Here is a 21,820-nt window from a genome sequence, read left to right as displayed (position 1 = left end):
AATCAGTGGACGAGAAGCAGAAACGGATCTACAACCTTTTATGTGCACTGTGAAAACCCAAAGAGCTCTGTAAATTGAAAGCTCTTCTTTTACTGTTAATTGGCGGTTGACTCATTGCAGGCAAAAATCTGACCTCAACTGCTATGAGTCTGTTTTATACCAGTCAGTGTGAGAATTTGCATATTTTGCTGCAGAGATATCAATTCCTTTCATTCCAGGCGCTACTTCCACACTCTGGTGTCACAGAGATGATCCATACTGGTTCAGGGGAGCCATCCTATATAATAAAGAGGTAATATGCAAATTGACACTCACTCTGTCACATCGTCACAAGATGGCTGCACCCACAGAGGAGGCGGGGTTCCTGTAATGAGCCGAAACAAGCAATCAGCAGGGACCTGAGGCTGAGTGGCGCTGGGCCTGGGCAGGGGACCTGCGCCCCCTGCCCTGGTGCCAGGCTGGGGGACCTCAGGCCGCGCCCCCTGCCCCAGCGCCAGGCCGGGGGACCTCAGGCTGTACCCCTCGTCCTGGGCAACCTGAGGGTGTACCCCCCATCCAGCAGGGCTTGACGGGGGACCTGAGGCTGTGCCCCCCACATGGCAGGGCTTGATGGGGGCCCTGAAGCTGCACCCCCCCCACACACCCGGCAGGGCTTGATGGGGGTGGGGCTGGCCGGGTTTGGGTCTCACCCGATTTCGAGGTGCACATGGGTGTACAGGGACTTGACTCTGGGTCCCGCGGCATGCCCCAGACTCTGACAGGAAGAAGATTTTCATATACATTTTACTAATTTTCTTTCATCTCTGACACTTCTATTATAGAGAAAGGACAAATAGCAATATTAAAATATTTCCTCTAATTAATTCCCCTTTGATGTGCACGAATTTCGTGCAATGGGCTACTAGTTTGTTAAATATTCAGGAATTTTGTGACCCACTCAGTTGGTATCTTGAAATTGGCCAGGCTTGGCGTGTTTACATGAAATAAGAATATGCTACAAATCAGGTTCTTTGGAAAAAAATTTCCAAGAGCCCACTGACCAGTGCACCCTGCCCTACACACCACCCGAGGGGTTACATGTGTGGAGTACGTACCACTTTACTTTCCCAGTGAATTCCAATTAATTCCAGTAAATTCAACACAGAGGGAAACAGGTTTGAACACACATCACACGGGGTATCAAAATAACCAATACATATACAAGGAGTTCCATGCCATTCATCATCAGGAAAATGCAAATGAAAGCCAGAGGACAACATCACTGCACCCTCACCACAGCAGCAACCAGTAACCACAATGCCAAGTGCTGGTGAGGATGGAGAACACTTGGAACTCATACGTGGCTCATGGGAGTGGATATTGGCACCACCGTTTTAGAAAACTGTCTGGCAGAATCTATGAAAGCCAAATGTCCATATACCGAATCGCCCAATAATTTCTCTCCTGAGTATTTACTCAATAAAAAACAAGTGATTATCTTCACCAAAAGTAATGGACAACAATGTTTATAGCTGTTTCATTCACAATAGCACCAAACTGAAAACAATCCAAATGTCCATCACGGGGAACTGGATAAATGAATTGTGGCATATTTACCCAATGAAATATTCCACCAATTATCACTACATACAACGATGTGGATGACTCTCACAAATGTTACATCAAGGTAAAGAACCCTGCATTATTCCATGTGTATAAAGTTTCACTGCTAATCAGTGATGACTGCTGTTACAATAGTGGTCCCTCTCATGTCTTGTGGACTTTAATTTTTTAAGAAAAGTGCTCAATTTTTAAAAGTATAAAAAAAATACAAAATTAAGTCTGTGGTGCTCCCAGATGCACAACAGAAGCAAAGTCAAATTCTCCTGGAAGAAAACCCCTCAACCCAGTCCTCAGTGAATTCCCACAGACAATTTTCAAAAATTCAAAGCCTTTAAGAAACACGTCACCCTTAGCAAGACAGAAGAAACAGCAAACAAGAGAGCCGATCCCCAAGGACTTTCGATGTGTGTATTTTCGGGTTGGAAATATAAAATAAACACCCATCATGTGTCTAGAGAAATAATAGGAAAAGTCAAAAACACCAATAAGGAGCAAGAGGCTCTCCAAAGAGAACAAGCAGATTTGAAAGAGAACCAGGTCACACGTCCAGAAATAAAAAATATATTAACTGGAAGTTTAAAACTCTTAGAAAGGTTAAGCAGCAGCTTAACCCCGGATGTAGAGGAAAATGTGAACTGGAATCGGGAGACACGATCCAGAACACAGCAGAGAGGGGAGGAGAGGGCGAGGGAGAGAGAAAAAGGGAGAGATGAGACACAGGATAGACTGGGAAGGTATCACAATGTCTACTTGGAATCCCAAGGAGAGAACAGAGAGAAGGGGGAGAGGCAGCACTCGAGGAATTTCCCAGACCTGATGAAAGACATGAGTCAACCTGCGGATAGAGGTTAGAAATGAGCTGGGCTCTGGCCGGGTGGCTCAGCTGGTTGGAGCAATATCCTGTACACCTAAGGGTTGCGGGTTCGATTCCTGGTCAGAGCACGTACCTCCGTTGCGGGTTTGACCCCTGGTCAGGGTGAATACAGGAGGCAACCGATTGATGTTTCTTTTTCACATCAATGTCTCTCTCTCTCAAATCAATGCATGTCCTCGGGTGGAGATTAAAAAAGAAGAAGAAGAAAGAAATGAGCTGAGAAGACTTGAAAGGACTTCGAGAAATTCACCATTCATTTAAGACACACTGACTGAGCACTTAGGCTATAACCAGTATTTCACTGTTAGGCCCTGAGGATGGGAGAGAGACTGGCTACAGCCATACTCTGCTCAGAAATAAGGAAAGGTAACTGACACTTATTGAGCACCTACTGTGTGCCAGGCACCCAGTAGGGTGCTCTCCATAGTTCATCTCATTTCTTCTCACAACAAACCCACGAGGTGAAAGCTATTCTTATCCCCACTACAAGACCACACGGCTGGTAAGTGGCAGAGCTGGGATTCAACCTAGATCTGTCGGATTCCCAGCCTCCAATACTATTTTTTCCGCTTGAATCAGACCGAGGTCTGTGGTTTTTGTCTTAAATACCCACTGAGTGAACCAGTTTTAAAAAGAACAAAACCTGGAAGCAAACCAGGCCAGTCTCAGATGGAGCAGAACGCGCTTTGCCTGGGGTCGCTCTCCTGCTCTGAGGCCCTGCCTCATCCACAGGGGCCCCAACTTGGGTCTGACCCCTGTCTGTAGGGAATCCAGGACACCTGGCAGTGACCTCATTCCACCCTGAAGAGTCAGGGAAGGAGAGCGTGTGCAGGCCACAGCCCATGCTCGGTCTATGTGGACTGACACCGGGTTCAGTGCAGCCCAAGGCTCAGACGCTCCCATGACCTCCCCCAGCAGCCTGGCAGGCCTGGCAGGCGGAGGAGGATGCTCCAGTCACCACTGCAGAACCATCGCACGTGGGGACACAGCGGCAACCCTCGGGTGCACTGGGCCAGCTCCCACATGATGGAAGGAGGACACTGCAGCCTTTCTGGGGTCCCCTGGCTCAACTCTGAGACCCCAATTCAGCACCGATTTTCCTACTGGGGAGGGGTAATGGTTATCTGTTATAAATAGTAAATGTTAAAGTTCTGTTTCTCTTACAGAAAAACCCCCACTCTGAAACTTAGTGACATAAACTAACCAACAGACACTGACCTCCCCAGGGGCAAGGACACGCGCTCTTATTATCCGCCTTTTGATCCCTCAGCATACAGCAGGTGCCCCCAGTGACCGCTGGACAAATCAGGGCCTCCCTGGTGGAGCACAGAGCCTCGTTCAAGGTCTGCAGGGACTCCTGAGGGTCTGAGCTGAGGCCGCCACAGTAAAGCCCTCCGTCCCTGGCCTTTCCATGCGCCACCAGCTTCCATTCACCAGAACCGCCTGCTGACAACACCTCCCCACCTAGAGCCTCCGGCCCCCACATTTTGGTCCTCAGTCCCCGGATGGACACACTCCGAGGGCATCCACGGGCTTTGTCACCTCTTAAAAGCTGTTGTAAGGCCCTAACCGGTTTGGCTCAGTGGATAGAGCGTCAGCCTGCGGACTCAAGGGTCCCCGGTTGGATTCCAGTCAAGGGCATGTACCTTGGTTGCAGGTACATCCTCATTAAGGGGTGTGCAGGAGGCAGCTGATCGATGTTTCTCTCTCGTCGATGTTTCTAACTATCCCTCTCCCTTCCTCTCTGTAAAAAATCAATAAAATATATTTTTAAAAAAAGAAAAAAAAGCTGTTGTAGGTCAGGACGGCACACATACTGCTGGCGGGTGTCGTAGGCTTTGTTCTCCCAAATGCAGAACCTGGCTGAGGATCAGGGCGTAAGACTTTAGCTGGGATGAAGGAATGAGCTGGGAAAGGCAGGCAGGCCAAGCGCGGTGCTCATGCCTGAGTTACCATCATGGGCGACTGTCCGTGAGGGGTGAGGACGTCTTTCTCCACCCCAACCTCACATCTCTTGGGTTGAGGTGGCTCCTGGAGCAGGGGAGGGTGACTGTGTGGGTTACTGGGGGACAGGGCACCTCTGGGCAGGGTCAGAGAAGCCATCAGCGGGCACCTCGGCACGAGGGCAGGGCACACCAGCCTCTGCCGTACAGCAGCATTCAGACAAGCACTTGTGTCCCAGGTGAGTGGCCGTTAACACAGCAGTGACTCCGGGCTTGAGGCACAGGTGAGAGAGAGAGCTTCTGGGAGCTCCAGGTAACTGTTCCTTTACCTTCCACTCAAGAACGCAGGTAAGTGGGGCAATACCGTTACATGAAGAGCTTTGAATTCACTCAATTTGATCATATTTAAAGCAAATCACTTGAAGAATCGAGGACTTTAACAGTTATTGGTGCAATAAACCTCAGATCCTGTTGGAGGTTGGAAACCACTGCCCACAGGACCTATGAACCAGGAGATCACGGTTCAATTCCCGGTCAGGGCACATGCCTGGGTTGCGGGCTCAATCCCCAGTGGGGGGTGTGCAGGAGGCAGCTGATCAGTGATTCTCTCTCATCATTGATGTTTCTCTCTCTCCCACTCCCTTCCTCTCTGAAGTCAATAAAAAGATATTAAAAAAATTTTCAATCCATATACTTAACCAGCTTCTTACCCCTTTGTTCTCTGTACCTCAGTTTCTCCATCTGTAAAATAGGAGCAAATAACAGTACCCCATTGTCATGATTAACTAAGACAGTGATGGGAACACTCTGCCAATGACTGAGTGTGAGCTGCTGGTTTCCTATTTCTGGCTGAAGCTCTGGCCTCTTAGTCTGTCTCTGCCCCTGATGGCTGCCTGTGCAGGGCCGGGCCACGGCCACCGGGAAGGGCTCTTGGTTTGCAGGGGAATCACTGGTAGCCTCACCAGCTCGCTAATGACAACACGGCTCCATGGCATCTGTTCTGATTTAACTGTAGACTCATCAAGAGACCCAGAGCCGCTCTCTCCCCTTCCCCGTCAGGCCGACTGTGGCCCCGGCGAGCACACCTGCACACACCTGCATGTGAAAGACAGCGGGGAGCGCTCCGGGCCCCTCCTTCAGGGGATGGCGGAGGTAAGCCAGGACCGCTCTGCCCAGGGCTCACGGTTCCCCCAGCCTCCATCTGGCCAGCACCTCCCAAGTAGAGTTCCATGACCAGGCCTTTGCCTTCGCGGCCCCACACGCCCTTCTCATTCATCCTATCTGTACGCAGCCATGTTTTCCAGGTTCAACCTAAAGCCACCTCCGGTGGGAAGCCTCCCCCTCTGCCCTTCCACAGAAGCTGATCTGGCTCATCCGGAGACCCTGACACGTCCGCACCGGCGGCACCTCCTTCATGACGGGGCTCTCCTTCCCGACAGGCATGGCCCCCGTGCCCATCATGGGACTGGGTTCAGGAAACTGACCGAATGAAGACGTGAATGGAGGGAATCTATACAGAAATCCCCATGGCCCGGAAGAACCTGGAGCCAAGAGCCCCGCTTCCTTCCAGAGCTTGGGCCTCCTGACAGACATGCCGGCCCCTGGGAGGGCTCACCCATCCGAGTGGTCCCTGCGGCCCTTCCCTGGAGGCCGGGCAGCTCCTGGTGCTTCTCCTGCCTTCCTGGAGATGACCTCTCAGTGCTCACTCGGGGGGCTTGGATCAGCGGGCAGGCACAGAGCGGAGAGAAGTACCCCTACATGGGTCCTCACACCCACCAGGACAGAACTATACACCACCTTGCTGCCTTATTTCCTGAGAACCCCGTGAACCAGACCAGACGAACCACTGCTCAGCAGCAGCAAGAATGACAGTGAAATGGGCTGAACCTCACCCCGTGAGCATTCCCTTATTCTCATTCAATCCTTTGAGTCAGCCAGGGCGGCACGGTACTGTTCCCTTTTGCAGATGAGCAAACTGAGAGGTGAAAAGACTTCGTTAGCAATGGCAGAGGAGGATTTGAACCCCATTTGGTTCCAGAGCCTCCGCCCAGTGATGCCCACACACACTGTCCCCTAGCTCCGGCTAGCGCCCGTGACCCCTGACCCTAGGTCACCCTCGTCTCAGGTGGGGTCCGTGGACCCAGGTCGCTGCCCATGGCGCCTGGCGCCTGGCATGAATGAACGGCTCATGAATATGCAGGCCGGCCCCACACACTGAGCACTCTGCTAAATCTGATCACAATGCTGGATAAATTAAGCGGCAGGATACATGCTGTTCAGGGAGGGGTCTGGGAAGGGGGAGAAGCAGTGGGAGAAGCTCCTCCAGGCGCTGCCAGCCGCTCCCAAACAGCCGAAATGAAGTTCCCTTCCGTGGGGGAGGATCTTCCCCCCATCTCCACCCTCCCCCAGTTCCTATGGCAACGAGGAGCCAGTTTAGGAGGGAAAATGCCTGGTGATGAGCAATACGGGGAGGGACTAAGAATAGCAGCTGGGGCTGCAGGAGACAGGTGTCCACAGGGAGTCTTTCCTGACTGGAGGTGAAGGGGAGGGCCTGGTCCCGACCAGCACCCCCTCAGGCCCCTGGCAGCATCAGAGAGGGTGTGGAGACAGAACCAGGTGTGGCCGGACCCAGGGTCGAATGCTGGGGGTGTCCTTGGGTAATAACAGAATACTGACAGCAGCTAAACACCCAGGGAGCATTTGTTCAGAGCCCCACAATGGAGGAAGGCACTGTGACATGTTACAGGGGAAGTGAAACGCAGAGGTGTGAAGTGACGTCTCCAGCTCCACACAGGTGAGACTGGCCTGGCATCCTGGTGCCAGGTCTCCCACTGCCCTAATGCCTGCGGTGGCACCACGCCACCGTATAATGCCTTCTTCACGGGCAGATCTTCCTCGTCATTCAGCAAAGTTTGACTGAGCAGCTACTATGTTGTGAGCACTTATTCTAGGCCCTGGGGGCACAGCCAGGAGCAGGACAGGGTTGCTGCCTTCAGGGAGCACATTGCTGTTGGATGGAGCTGGGTGGCCCAGACAGGCGGTGGGCTCCAGGGCCCAGGCCAGAGAAAGAACAATCGATTATGGGAAGCCAGAGACAGACCTGAAGGCTTCTCAGAGCTCAGAGGATGTGGAGCCTGTGTGACAATGTGAGCTCTAAATCCAGCTCTGCCACCTGCTGGCTATCAGATCTTGGGGTAAGAGAGTTACTTCATCTCTGTGCCTCACTCTCCATGTATGGCATGGGGATGATAGCAGACCTACTTCTTCTGAAGAGTGAGGCCCTACATTTAAATACTTGGGATGGTGCCAGGCATGCCAGCTATTGATATTTTTATTAGACCACTCAGGTGAGAGGCCCGCTCTCCCCACGCTACCATCCCAAGCTCAAGGGGCCAAGGGAGGGCCTATGTCCTTTCTCCGAGCCCCTCTGACCTCAGTATTCCAGAAACCGACCTCCCGGGTGAAAGGGCGGGGGAGGGTGGCCGACAGACTCCCGGGTTCGCCGCCCACCCTGCCTTCCATAATCAGGCGTGGGCACGGTGGGTGTTCCTTTTAATCCTCGCCTGAGCATATGCTTATTGATTTTTAGATAGAAGGAAGGGAGGGCGGGAGGAAAACACATTGATGTGAGAGAGAACATCGACTGGCCACCTGCCATACGTGCCTTGACTGGGGATGGAACCCGAAACCTAGGTATGTGCCCTGATCGGGATTCAAATGTGCAACTTTTGGGTTTAGGGGACGACGTTCCAACCAACCGAGCCACACCATCCGGGGCAGGTGGGTATTTCTGAGGGAAGCATACCATTGCCCACCCGCTGCTCCCAACACAGAGCGGGAGAAGGAAAGAGGAAAGAAGCTACGGAGCGGTGAACCCCACCTGAACCCAGTGACCAAAAGGGACCCAGTTGGGGCAGGAGAACTTTAATCCGGACCAAAGACCTGCCTCCCTGAAGCACGCGGCCTGGGCTGCCGCACTTCGAGGTCTCACTGAGCAGCTCCAACGTCCTTCTTTTCATTTTTCAATGGCAGTTGACATTCAATATGATATTAGTTTCAGGCGAACAAAAGAGTGGTTAGACATTCATGTAACTCATGAACCCATCCCCCTAATAAGTTATACCCACCTGGCACCAACACAGTCACTGCAATATTATGGGTTACACTCCCTATGCTGTACCTTCCATCCCCAGGACTGCTCTGTAACTGTCGACTTGTATTTCTCAATCACCTTTCCCACCCATCCCCCAACCCCCCTCCCATCTGGCAACTATCAGTGTGTTCTCCGTATCTATGAATGTGCTTCTGTTTTGTTTTTTAGATTCCACATATAAGCCTGGCATTCTAACTCACCACAGCATGCTTGGCTCCGTCGTACTCGAGAGGGAATGAGTAAACAGGCACTCGGTGAGCAGCACGAGTGAAAAGACACAGAAATGCTGGGCCTGAGGAGGTCCTCCCGTCAGCTTCCGTCCAGACCTGCTTGGCCTCCTCGCTGTCAGATGCACTTGCCACGCCTTCCAGGGTCCTTGACCTCAGCCAGCCAGGGCCCCCGCTTGCGCTCAGGGATGTGCGGGCTCTTAGCTGCAACGGCTGCATCATCTCAAGGGGTGCTTTGGGGCTGCCTGAGAATGTCCTCCCGGCTGGAAGGTCTGGCCCCTGGGGAGGCCTTCGTTCAGACCCTGGTGCTGGTCAATCGAGAGGCCTGGACAGCATGGCCTCTGCTCTGGGGTGGCTGCCTCCCCTGGCTCCCCCTCTCCTCCTTCCCCCTCTCCCCCTCCCCACTTTCTCCCTCTGTGTCTGGCTAACTCCGAGCTTGCCTTTTTCTCAGGTGGCTTCCTCTCCCAAGTCTGAACAGAAGGAGACCCCGGAGAACAGAGCAGATGGAGAGGCACCGAACGAGGACAGTCAGTCGCAGTCGGACTGCGGCCCTCCTCCTCCCTCTCTGGGCTTCTTCTTCCCCGTTGGCCAGGGCTGTCTCCCACCCCAGCACCTTGGTTATATGATGCCACCTGCTCCCACACTGGCCACCCCATTCTCTCCTCTGCCCAGGCTGACCTTCCGCCAGTGTGGAGCTCGACCCACTCCCTGCACCTCCGGGCCGGCAGCCAGGGTGCACTGCACCTGCAAGGCCAGCGGCTCACACCTGCTCTCCAGTTTTGAAGCACCAACTGCCCGACAATATCTTGGCGGCAGTTTTTCTCTTCTCAGAACTATGAAGACTGGGAACATGTCGTTATTCTCCAGCTGCCCTGGTCTCAGGGGAGTGGGAATTTGTGGGCACAAAGAGGGTGTATGACCTGCCCAGGATATTCATGAGGAGGGCTGGGACAGCCCCAGCAACTGGCTTGTGAGCTCAGGGCCTCTGTGAGCCTTGTTTTGAGCCTGGCTTCCTGGGGGGAGCTGGGAGCACAGATGAGCCTTTCTGGGCAAAGGCTCTATTCAAGGCCAAGGCCTTTTTCTAAGCAATTAGCCCGGAGAGCAGGAGACGCAGCGCAAGCTCCCTGCCTGGTTCTACAGAAGGCGGGTCCATCCAGGAGACACCAACAGAGCATGGTTGAGCCTCTGTGCCAGCTTGGTATTCAGACTTAGGTCAGAAATGATCCAGGATCAACAACAGAAAGCCCCTTGGCCCAGGAATTCCTCTACCTTCAGCCCAAGGATGGATGTGGATAAGAAGCAAAGGTCTCCAAACATGCTCATTACAGAACTGTTCATACTCGAGCAAAATCAGAAATCTTCTCCCCAACAGTAGGAGTGGTTAGGCCCAGATCATACCCCGAAGGACATACTGTGTGGCTGACAAAAGTAATGCTGTGGATATAAATTCACTGACACAAACCACGGGTCAAGATGTTACCAAACAACATGTATGATGGAATCCCATTATGTGTGTGTACGTTCACACACACATATATGGAAAAAAAAAAAAACCAGGTGTTTTATAGCGAAATTCTTAACCATATCATGGTAATAAGAATTAGGAAAACTTACGAAGTTTTTTCCCTATCTGTATTTTCTAATTTTCTTTATTACATGCTCATTGTAGTAAGAGAGAATAGAGCTATAATTTTGCATTTATCTCTTCTTAAGTGTAAAAACACTTTGACCAGTAACTCCAACTTTAGGAAGTTGTCCCAAGGAAATAATTAGGATAAACATGAAGATTTAGAAAAATTAACAATGCCCTGTTCCTCACAGGGGAAAAACAGACTCATGGTAAAATGTTTAGAATAAGAGATTGGTTGAATAAAGTATGGTGGAGAGATATGGATGCTACACAGCCACTAAAAATCATGTTGTAGAAGTGCAATTGTTGTCTAGGACAGATGTTTGTGAATATATGATTGGAAGAAAAAGACAGGGTTTAGAACATTACGTACTGAGTCAGCCGCTCTTTCTATAACATGTGCTTGGTCCAAAATCTGGAAGGATGTATGTATGTTTAGATGCTAATGATGGTTTCATTTAAAGGACTTGATTACAAGTGATCTTAATTTTCTTCCTTACACGTATTTCCTGATTATTTTACAACAAATATGCATTATTACATAATTCTCAAAATTATTTTTTTCAGTAGGAAAAATAGTCTATTCTGAGAAGTCAGAAAGTGAGGAGGCAGGGAGCTGCACCCCACGCTCCCCTCCAGGGCAGGGGGGGCTGAAGCACTGGGGAGAGGGCTGGGCTGGGCTGGGGGAGCCAGCTCTGAGCTGGAGGAGACTCCCAGCGCCTGAAGGAGCTAAGGAAGCACCCCCACCCCACCCCAGGCCTGCTCTCTGCCATTCACCCTCTGGAATTAGCTTGCAGAGACGGTTTTAGGAAGCCCGTGGGCGGTTGGAAACAGCTTGTGAGCAGAGCTGGAGGCCGGCTGAGAGCTGCTGAGAGTGAGTGCCCAGAGGAAGACAAGGCAGAAAATAAAAGGGAACCAGTACCCTTTTCCAATATTAACTTTTGGTTTGATTAAAAAAACACACAACAAAACACAGTTCTCTGAAAAATGAAAAATGCTTGCTTTGGCCCAATGCTTCCCCCTCTGGCTTTCCTCATCCCCTCCATTACCCCAGAGAGGGGCCAGGTCTAAGCCTGTGAGGCCAGGACCAGGATTCTGGTCTCACCAATACCACTAATTTGCTGTGCAGCCTTAAACCACTCGCTCACCCTCTCTGGGCTTTAGTTTTCTCTTCTGTCACATTGGTCTGGAATGGACTCAACATTCTCTTCCCACTCGAAGCCTCATGCTCCTGGGATCCCGTCTCAGGGCCCTGGCAGCCATCTGGACCAGGTGTGCCCAAGGCCTCTTTGCAGGCCTGAGAGGAGATTTGTGCTTTGAGATCCTTGAGGAACTGAAATACGCTGGCAATGGCCTTTGGGTTTTGCAGCCACAGTTCTAGGATGCAATGGTATTAACATGCTAAGATTCTAGTCTAGGTTCTAGTCAAGGGGCTGGCCACTTTTCAATATCGACGGCCCTCCCTCTCCAGTCTGAGCCTGGCCATCACCTGGGCACAGAGTCTCACAGTGTTGGGTCCTGTAAGCAAGACACAGGGGTTCGGACCTCAGGTAGCCTCCTGAATTAGATAGGAGAGTGACAGCTCACGAGTATGGTGCCCAGGTGACCAGGCGAAGGGGGACAGGCAGCTCTGGCATGTCCTCGTAACTCAGTGGTGCCCAGCACACAGGTCCTGGCTCCAGAAGCTGCACACAGGAGGGGCCGGGAACGTCTTCAGCTCAGTCCCTGCCCTGGAGGTGAGGAGCACACAGCCCCGCCCTTCGGGGACAGGGCTGGGGTTCCACAGGAGCCTGGGGCAGAGTGAGAGCTGCTCGCAGGAGGAGAACGGAAGGAGGAGGCCAAAAGTGGTAAGGAATTGTGGATGAACAGGCCATCTGGAAAAGCAGATGGGTGGAGCCCCAAAATGGCGCCAGCACCAGGGATGGGGAGTCGGAGATGTTAAAGGACTCTAGGGGGGCTTTTTCTGGGTGGAGAATTCTCTGGGCGGGTCCTGAGGGGAAAGATACTGGTCTTAGCAAGTGGAATGTGGTCTGAGCAAAAGGGAATGTCAGCTTGGAGTGGTCTGAAGGTCAGTTCCCTGGGGAGGGGGTTGATTCAATGATTTGATCAGACCTAACACACAGGACAGCCTGGACATGTCCTGACACACATGTGAGGTGACCTTGGATGAAGCCTTTGCCCTCTCTGAGCCTGTCTCCCCACAACCCTAGGAGGAGGCACCTGCTACCCTAGGAGGAGGGCCCCACTACCCTAGGGGGAGGGCATCCACCACCCTAGGGGGAGGGCCCCTGCTACCCTAGAAAGAGGGCCTTTGAACTGGATCAGTAAAGACAAACAGGCTTTCTCTCCCATGCCAGCTCCCCGGCCTGCAGAGGCGCCTGTGCATCACACTGAGAAGGAAAGGGGTCATGATCAATCCGTCATGTCTCTCCAGGGTGAGGGACAGGAGGGGCAGCTGTGCTGGGACACACCCAGCCTGGATAGAGAACAGCCACTACATCTCCCCATCCCCCCCCCCTGCCCCTGCCACTCGCCTCCTAGTTCTGTGAGCCCATGAGCCTGAAAGCCTCCTCCAGTACCCCTCAGGGTCCCCACTTGCCCCACGGAGGCGGGAAACAAGCCGAGCCTCTGTGGGAGGAGCCCCCGGGCACTGTGCGCTGTGGCCCAGCACAGCCCCCAGAGGCCCGTGGCCACCGGGCACAGCCGTTGCCAGGCCAGCTCCCCATCACTCTCCCCTCTAATGGATCTGACAGATGCCCAAGCTTGTGCTCAGTGTGGACCGAACAAGAGTAAAGAGCGAGTGAGGCACGGAGGACGCACTGTGAGTGATGAGCGTGCGAGGGGCCTCTCCTCCCCACCCACCTCACCCCACCGTGTCCGGATCGAGGACGGAGAGAAAGGAGGCATCACTGACCTGCGGTGCGCCAGGCACTTTCACGTTCTTACTCCATTTGCTCTTCACGCTTATCTGAGAGGTGGCTGCGGCCCCCATTTAGCAAACAAGGAAACAGCCTTGGAGACGCTCAGTGACTTCCCTCATAGCAGGGGCAAGGCTGGGACTCTGGCGCGTTCCAGAGCCCAGGTGTTTCTTCTTCCCAGCAAATGGCCACCCACCGAGCTGCGTAATATGGTGATAAGAGCACCGCACCTGTGGCTCAGAAAGACCTCTGACCGGCCCGCAGCTCCTTCCCCGAGTTTCGTGGGATACCGACCGTTCGCAACGCCTCACTGGTCTCACGTAAAATTGGATATGTCTCCATCTGCTCTCTTGGGGGCTCTCACATTAACCCCTACCTTGACCCCGCTTCTGGCGCCTCCCCTTTGAGACACACTCAAGAAAGAATGACAGGAGCCGGCTCGGGGCCTAACAGCGTCCACCTCTCACCCAGGCAGGTCAGCTCTCCTGCAGGCGGTGAACCGGGCCCCCCGTGGACGAGAACCCGGGCTCAGCAACAGGAGAACACAGTAAAGCAGGGAAGGTGCAATCCACTGGCTTGTCAATGTGCTCTCGGTTGGCTTGCAGTGTTGTTTTTAAAAATTCTGAATTCGTTGCCAACACTTAAATATAGAGAAGCTCTACATAAAAATCCAGATTTCCAGCTTCTCTAGAAAACATGTAAGCTCTGACAAGTCTGCTTTGAATTGGCCGCTCTGGGCAGGCGTTGGGAATGCAGACATGCTCTCTGCCCACTGAGCACATGGCTGCCTGACCCCATCGGCGTCTGAGTTTGCCTCACCTGGAGCCAGGGGTAAGGCCTTACGCTTGGGAGCCAGGCCTCCCGGGTTAGTCGAAGCACTTGGCTCAACCACAGTGTGACATTGGGAAGCCCCTAACCCAGGGGTGGGCAAACTTTTTGACTCGAGGGCCACAATGGGTTCTTAAACTGGACGGGAGGGCCGGAACAAAAGCATGGATGGAGTGTTTGTGTGAACTAATATAAATTCAAAGTAAACATCATTACATAAAAGGGTACGGTCTTTTTTTTCAATAGTTTTATTCATTTCAAACGGGCCAGATCTGGCCCTCAGGCCGTAGTTTGCCCACAGCTGCCCTAACCCCTCTGGGCCTGCTTCCTCACTGGAAAAGTGGGGATTCCCCTAGGACAGTGGTCGGCAAACCGCGGCTCTCGAGCCACATGCGGCTCTTTGACCCCTTGACTGTGGCTCTCCCACAAAATACCACGTGCAGGCACGCAGGTACAGAGCGGTTGAAACTTCGTGGCCCATGCACAGAAGTCGGTTTTCGGCCTGGGCGAGTCTATTTTGAAGAAGTGGCGTTAGAAGAAGTGGGGGGGTGGACATATAGAGAGGATGAATGAAAGGAGACGGATGAAACAAGCCTACAAGACGAGTGTGGATGGGAGAGTTGGAAGGGGTAGACCTCAGCGAACGTACCTCAATCAGATTGAGGACGTTTTTAGCAAAGGCCAGCTTAGGAGTACCCTAATTAAGTTAATAACAATGTACCTACCTATATAGTTTAAGTTTAAAAAATTTGGCTCTCAAAAGAAATTTCAATCGCTGTACTGTTGATCTTTGGCTCTGTTGACTAATGAGTTTGCAGACCACTGGGCTAGGATCTCCTTCATAAGGACGCTGCAAGGCTTCACAGAGCGAATGTATGTAGAGCTACTGTCACAGCTCAACCCGCTGCCCGGCACGTGGCACTCCGGAAATGGCGGCCATGGTCATGACCACCACGCCCTCTCCTGATAGAGGCCAAGACGTCAGGGGCAGCAGCAACAGCAGCGCTGGATCGATGCCCTCCCCACCCCTCTGGCCCATCCTGGAGCTCTCCCTGGCTGCACACTCACTCGGGGCGCAGCAGTCTTGTCTGAATGATGCATGTAAAACAGCAGATCAGTAGCCCCTCGGTGCTCCAGTGCCATCACTGAGGCCTGCAGCCCCGTCCAGGCTGCTGGCCCGTGAGTTCAAGCTGGTTTTCCTTCGGGCATTCCACAACTCACCATGTGACTGTGGGTGAGTTCCTTTTGTCTCCTGGGATCTCGGTTTCACCAACCATGAGTCTGTGGTCTCTAAGGCGCCTCTGAACTCTGACAGCTTAGTTTTGTAGATGGGCAGGCAATGAAGGCCAAAGCCTCGCTCTGCGGGAATGAATTAATCAGGAGTCTTTTGGCTACAAGGGCAGAAACCTGTGGCAAGGGTTTTAAAGGAAAAGGCGCAGCATTTTTCTTCCTGTGACTGGCTCATTTCACTCAGCACAATGCCCTCATGGTGCACCCATGTTGTCACATGTTGCAGGATTTCCTCTTTTTTAAAGCTGAGTAATATTCCACTGTATGGATCGACCACATTGTCTTTATCTACTCCTCTGTCAGTAGACATTTCGGTTGTTTCCCATCTTGACTCCTGTGAATAGTATGAGGTATCTAAACTAGTCAGATTCATATAATGAAAGAATGGAATGATAGTTTCCAGTGGCTGGGGAAGAAGAAAGCGAGGAGTTACTAATCAATGGACACAAAGTTTCAGTTAAGCAAGATGAGTAAGTTCTAAGAGATCTGATGTATAGCATTGTGCCTACAGTCAACACTACTGTGTTGTACATTTAAAGTCTGCTGAGAGGGTAGATCTCATGTTAAATGTTCTTAACACAATAAAGTAAAATCTAAAAATATTATATTGGCTCATGTAGGAGGAAGCCTGGGGATTATGGGGTGCAGGTAGGGCTGGGTCCAGGGGCTCCAGTGATGATGGCTCTCCCTAGCTCTCAGCTCAGCTTCCTCCTGTGTTGGTTTCATCCTCCTCTCTGGTATAAAGAATTGTTTTTTAATGGTGATAATGAGCCTTATTAGGTCCAACTGAGAGTCCTCTAGCGCCATAACTCCAAAAGCAGGTGGCATCCTTCTGCCTCTTTTAGAAGAAGCGTCCCAGGCCCTAACCGGTTTGGCTCAGTGGATAGAGCGTCGGCCTGCGGACTGAAAGGTCCCAGCTTCGATTCCAGTCAAGGGCATGTACCTTGGTTGCAGGCACATCCCCCAGTAGGGGTTGTGCAGGAGGCAGCTGATCGATGTTTCTCTCTCATCAATGTTTCTAACTCTCTATCCCTGTCCCTTCCTCTCTGTAAAAAAATCAATAAAATATATTTTTTTAAAAAGAAAAAAAAGAAGAAGCATCCCAGGGAAGATGCCAAGTAGCCTGCTGGAGTTGTGTGTCTACTCCTGTGGATGGAGGATTGGGTGGGGTCCTATGATTGGCACTCCTACCGGAAATGACAAGGAGTAGAAAGTCTTCCTTGAAGCAAGGAGGCCTGACAGCAGGAGAGAGACACGGATGGCAACGAGTTGTGCAGTTTACAGCAACAGCAACGAGTGGCAGGGCCTTCTCGGAGAGCAAGAGGAGTCTTCCAGTCACGAAAGTATGTATGCACTTAGCCCCGTGCTTGGAGCAAGGCGGTGCAGAGTCATGCGCAAATGATTCCAGCCCCTGAGAGGCAACAAGAAAAGCTCTGCACACCACCAGCCTGTGGGCACGAAGGGCCAGCGCTGTGTGTGGTTCTGGCCGGCAATGCCAAGGGGATCAGGAGGCTGTGAGAAGCCTTGGGTGGCTGAGGGAAGGAAAGGATGGAGGCACGAGATGGTGTGTTAGGACTTAAAATCTGGAAAGATTGAGGACAGATGTGAAAGGTAGGAGTGGGGATGAATTAAGTGGGGCTGAGGAAAACACGGTTTTGACAGTGGCAAAATATGAAATAAAAAAACATAACACACTGTGAAAAACCAGCAGAAAACAGAAGTTAATATAGATTTCATCTTGATACAGGAATGGACTTTTAAGCATTAAAGCAATGAAAATAAATCAAATTAAGAACCAAGCTCAACATATTTGACACAAAAGGGAAAGCATACATTTCCCAAAACAGCATAAAATTAAATGGCAAATTGGAGGAAATATTTCTAATATTAAGATGTATTATGATAAGATAAATGCATATTTATTTTATTGTTTTAAATCTATTTTTATTGATTTCAGAGAGAAGGGAAGATAGAGAGAGAGGGAGAGGGGGAGAGAGAGAGGAGGGAGAGAGAGAGAGACATCAATGATGAGAGAGAATCGCCAATTGGCTGCCTCCCGCATGCCCCACATTGGGGATTGAGCCTGAAACCTGGGCATGTGCCCTGACCAGGAATTGAACCATGACCTCCTGGTTCACAGGTCAATGCTCAACCACTGAACCATGCTGGCTGGGCAATGCATATTATTTTAAAAACACAAAGGTCCAACAGACAAATAGGCAGAGGACATAAATGAACAATTTCCAAAAGGTAAATGAACAATGAGTGGTGTAGCCTTCCTCATTTAAAATGTCCCAGGGAGACCCCCACACCCCACATCCCGTTCGGTACCTTCGGTTGCTAGACTTAGGATAGAACAGGGTACTGATCCCCAGGGGTAACCGAGGCAAAGGATGTGCATTAAATCAGTCCCTCAGAGGCCCCACCCCTGGCAGCATCCTTCACTTAAAGCAAATGCCTTTGCAAACTCACAGCAATTCTGGTGGGACAGGGTGAGAGGACGCCACTCAGGGAGGTGTGCCCCAGACGGGGCAGCCGCTCAGTGGCCCCAGTGGTGCCCAGGAGAGCAGAAGGAGCCTGGTTCTGGAGCAGATGCCAGCTCACCTGAGCCTGGTTGGCCCAGTGTGCCCACAGGCAGATACGAACACGAAGGATCTAGGAAGACACATCAGCAAGCTATCACAAACCAGGAGGCTAGCAGGGCGGCCCAGCACCCTTCTAAGTGGCTGACATTGCCAGTTGTCAGCTGGCAGCCTCGGATCCAACTGGTAATTATCACGGATCATGTAACTGTCCTTATTAAGGAGTGCGGTGCGATGCAGGGCAGCGCTGGCCTCGGACAGGTGGGCTGGAATTCTGGCTCTGAGACCCGCCAGCCTGTGCCTCACCTCTCTGAGCCTTGCTTTCCTCCTCTTCCCTGAAGACCCGGTGCTCCTCCTGAGGAAGGACCTGGTGCCCAGCAGCGAGGAGGGAGGCCGCGCTCCATGCCGGCTCACAGTAATCACCTCGAAGTCCATGCACGTTCCGGGGAAGGGGGGCCGGGGATGCTTCTTGACCAGCACAAATGAGAAACAACAGAGGCTTCACATACCCTCAACTCCGTAAGTCACACGAACACCTGAACATCCAGTGCCACCTTCCTCACTGCCATTGGCAACAAGCCCACCCGCACGGGTGCTGATGGTGCAACCACAGTCATCACAGCGCTCTGCCCCACCCACCACTTCTCAACAGAGCCCTCTCCAGTCCTCACACCCCAAACCTGTGACGGCCCTCCCGATCCTTCAGCATGGCCCCGCCTACCCAAATGCACATCTGGGAAAAGGAGGGGCCGACCATCCCATGATGGGACAGTTGAGAGGGGACTCCTGAGGCGGAGGGACCCCAACGAGTTGGTATTCTGTTCAGATTCTGAGACTTCAGAGAAGTAGGGGTTATCAGGCTAGAAGGGCTCTTGAAAGACATCCAGTCCATCCTTCCTCTGCACACCTGATACCGCTGTGATCACTCACCTCTCACCTAGATGACTGCACTCGTCTCCTAACAGGCCCCCTTGCTCCACCTGACCCATGCAGCCTACGTCCAACACAGCAGCTTGTGATCTGCTCCCATTTCACTGAGTAAAGTGCAATGTTCTTATAACAGCCCCTAAGCCAGGGGTCCTCAAACTACGGCCCACGGACCACATGCAAATACAAATACTGTATTTATTCCCGTTTTGTTTTTTTACTTTAAAATATGTGCAGTGTGCATCGGAATTTGTTCATAGTTTTTTTTTTAAACTATAGTCCGGCCCTCCGACGGTCTGAGGGACAGTGAACTGGCCCCCTGTTTAAAAAGTTTGAGGACCCCTGCTAAGCCCTGGATAATTTGGTCCCTCAGTAACCTCCCAAGTTTCCTCTCCTCTCTCAGCATACTCACCCCAGTGTTCCTCCCACAGACTAGGCTTAGGTAGGCCTTCGCAGCCACATTCACTCTGCCTGGAACATTGTTCCCCCAGATACCCACACAGCTCACTTGCTCACCTCCTTCAAATCTTTGCTCAAATGCCTCCCCATTTAAACAGCAACGTCTTCCCTCGCCCTGCCAGGACTCTCAAATTCCCGTATCCTGCTCCATTTCCCCCAGAGTATTTCTTATAACTAACACACTCTATAATGTACTTACTATGCTACTATCTGCCCCCCCCCCCCGCGGCCAGACTAGAATGTAAGCTCACAGGGGCCGGCACGCAGTAAGTATTGGTTGGATGAAGAGGGAAGGAAGCGAGCTCTGCCTCCCTGTAAATTACCCCTCGGGCCCCCACTCTGCACTGAAGGATGCGGAGGCCTCTTCCTTCTCCAGCTCTCAGCCTCTCTGCTCTTTGGTGAAGGTCCTGCATTTTTCTCCCGCTGCTTCTCACGTGACAGCGCCCTCTCCTCAAGATGTAACTCCATCTGTCAGCGTCTCCCTAGAAGTGTAGAGCCCAGACTTGAGGCAGGTAAGAATGTATGGAGGGCGGCAGAAGGAACGTACAGCCATGTGGGGAGGGAAGAAGCAAGACAACAGCTCAGGGAAGAGAGACTGGCGGAGTTTCTTTCGTGCAGGCCATCTGACACTGGGGAGCCCACTCTATTGAGGAGCCCAGTCTTCTCCGACTTCCCTTCCATCAAGCACTCTGACCGCCTGACAACCCTCAGGAGCCCTCACGAGAGGTGAGCAGGGCTCGGGACACAGGACAGAAGGCTTGGCAGGTGGGGGAGGGGCTGGGCACTCCCCTCCCCACTAGAGCAGGGAACAGCTGACTGGATTCCAGCTCTCATCCCATCCTCTCAGCAGGGACGCCAGTCCACAGCAGGGCCCAGAGCTGGGGAGAGAATGAGCCCTTAGATACTGTGGACATAGAAGGGTTTTAATGAAAACAAAGCCTGCTTGAGCCAGACGTGGTGGACTCTGAGGTGAGGAAGGGCCATGGTGAAGAGAAGAGGGTTCTGGGGAAATCACGGGACCACACTCAGGATCAGCAGGTGGTTCAGGGGAGCTTCTGGGCTCTGTTCTGCTTTAAATCTGGCAGATGTGACTCAGGGATGGCCTCGTCCATGTACGCTCTGCATTTCCAGGCCCTATCCCAGTGGGGACAGCATTTTCAGTCAAGCCAATGTCTGATTGAGTTGGAGAGACCAACATGTCAGGATGCCCTGCGAAGATTAAATATTTGCCAGGGGAAGACGTTGGGAAAATAATCACCGATGGTAAGAGGCAATCAGCGGCGGGGATCTCCTCCACCGCTCAAGTGGCGAGAAATCAGACAGAGTGGGGCTTGTCAGCGAGGGTTTGTCACGGGGACAGTGGACGGGGTTGGAAAGTCACAGCCTCTGCTGATTCTGTTAATAGGATAAAGCAGCCTTGCAAATAAGAGCCAGACCCCAGGAGGCCTGCATTTGAGGGGACTTAAAAATCAGGCCAGGTCCTGCCAATAGCTTTGCTTTCAGATGTGTTAGAACGGCAAGGCAGCCTGAGATCAGCGGTGCCACTGGGTCTCACTTTGGAAGGTTTCTGCCTTCCAAACACACTGCAAGTATTAAGTAATAATTGTTTTCACATTTTTTATTCATCAAAGACACGTCGAGGGCTGCCAGCTGGGACAAGCAGGAGACACAGGGTCACTCCAGACCCAATCAAGAGACCTATTGTGTTTTTGACAGCCCAGCCCTATTATGCCATGTACATGTAGTTTCCCTTTTGAAAACATTTAAAGTAACACAAGGTGTTCACTTTTAAATACCTGAGGGAGCCTGGAGAATCTGTCAGAAACCCCAACTCCAAGCAAACGCTCTTGTTTTATGCAGAAGCAGACTGAGGCCAGAGGAGGTAAGTGGCTTGCTGCAGGTCACACAGTTGCTGTCACTAGGCCAAGGCTACATCTGGGGAAGCAGGGATTGGGCAGGGAAGGAGTAAATCACAGAGGTGCCTGCAGTGGCCTGGGTTTGACTCTTGTCCTCAACCCTTCCCTGCTGTGGGACCCTGGCAAAATGGCTGAAGCTCTGAGCCCATTCTATCAGTAGAATGAATGGGACAGTAACCATACCTATGCATACTGTGGTGAGGAGTAAGTGAAGTGAGAGAACAGAACGCTTAGTAAACAGCAGTGACGTTCCCTTCACCCGTTTGTGTATGTGGCACTGGTGGGAAGCGGTCTGTGTAGACAGAAGATCAAGCTCGGAGAACAAAGTCGCATGACCCCACTTCCAGGTGCTGCCCTGCCAATGCCAGTGGGAGACAAATTCTGACCTACTGGAGCTCTGGGTACTTACCTTGCAATGCTGTCACTTCGAGATGGTTACTCAACACTGAGGGTATCCAGGCTATCTCCAGA

At 52.0% G+C, this 21,820-nt stretch overlaps 1 protein-coding gene across 1 annotated transcript in view; it reads right to left on the bottom strand.

Moving 5' to 3' along the window:
* The window catches only part of AAR2 (AAR2 splicing factor), a 51,868-nt gene that overhangs the window by 8,865 nt on the left and 21,183 nt on the right, over nt 1-21,820 (bottom strand). The gene's annotated exons all lie outside the window — the stretch shown is intronic.

The sequence above is a fragment of the Myotis daubentonii genome, chromosome 8 (genome assembly GCF_963259705.1).
Source record: "Myotis daubentonii chromosome 8, mMyoDau2.1, whole genome shotgun sequence".
NCBI classification, from domain to species: domain Eukaryota; kingdom Metazoa; phylum Chordata; class Mammalia; order Chiroptera; family Vespertilionidae; genus Myotis; species Myotis daubentonii.
The sequence above is the reverse complement of the archived record's forward strand: the minus strand, read 5'-3'. Positions and strand labels throughout refer to the sequence as shown.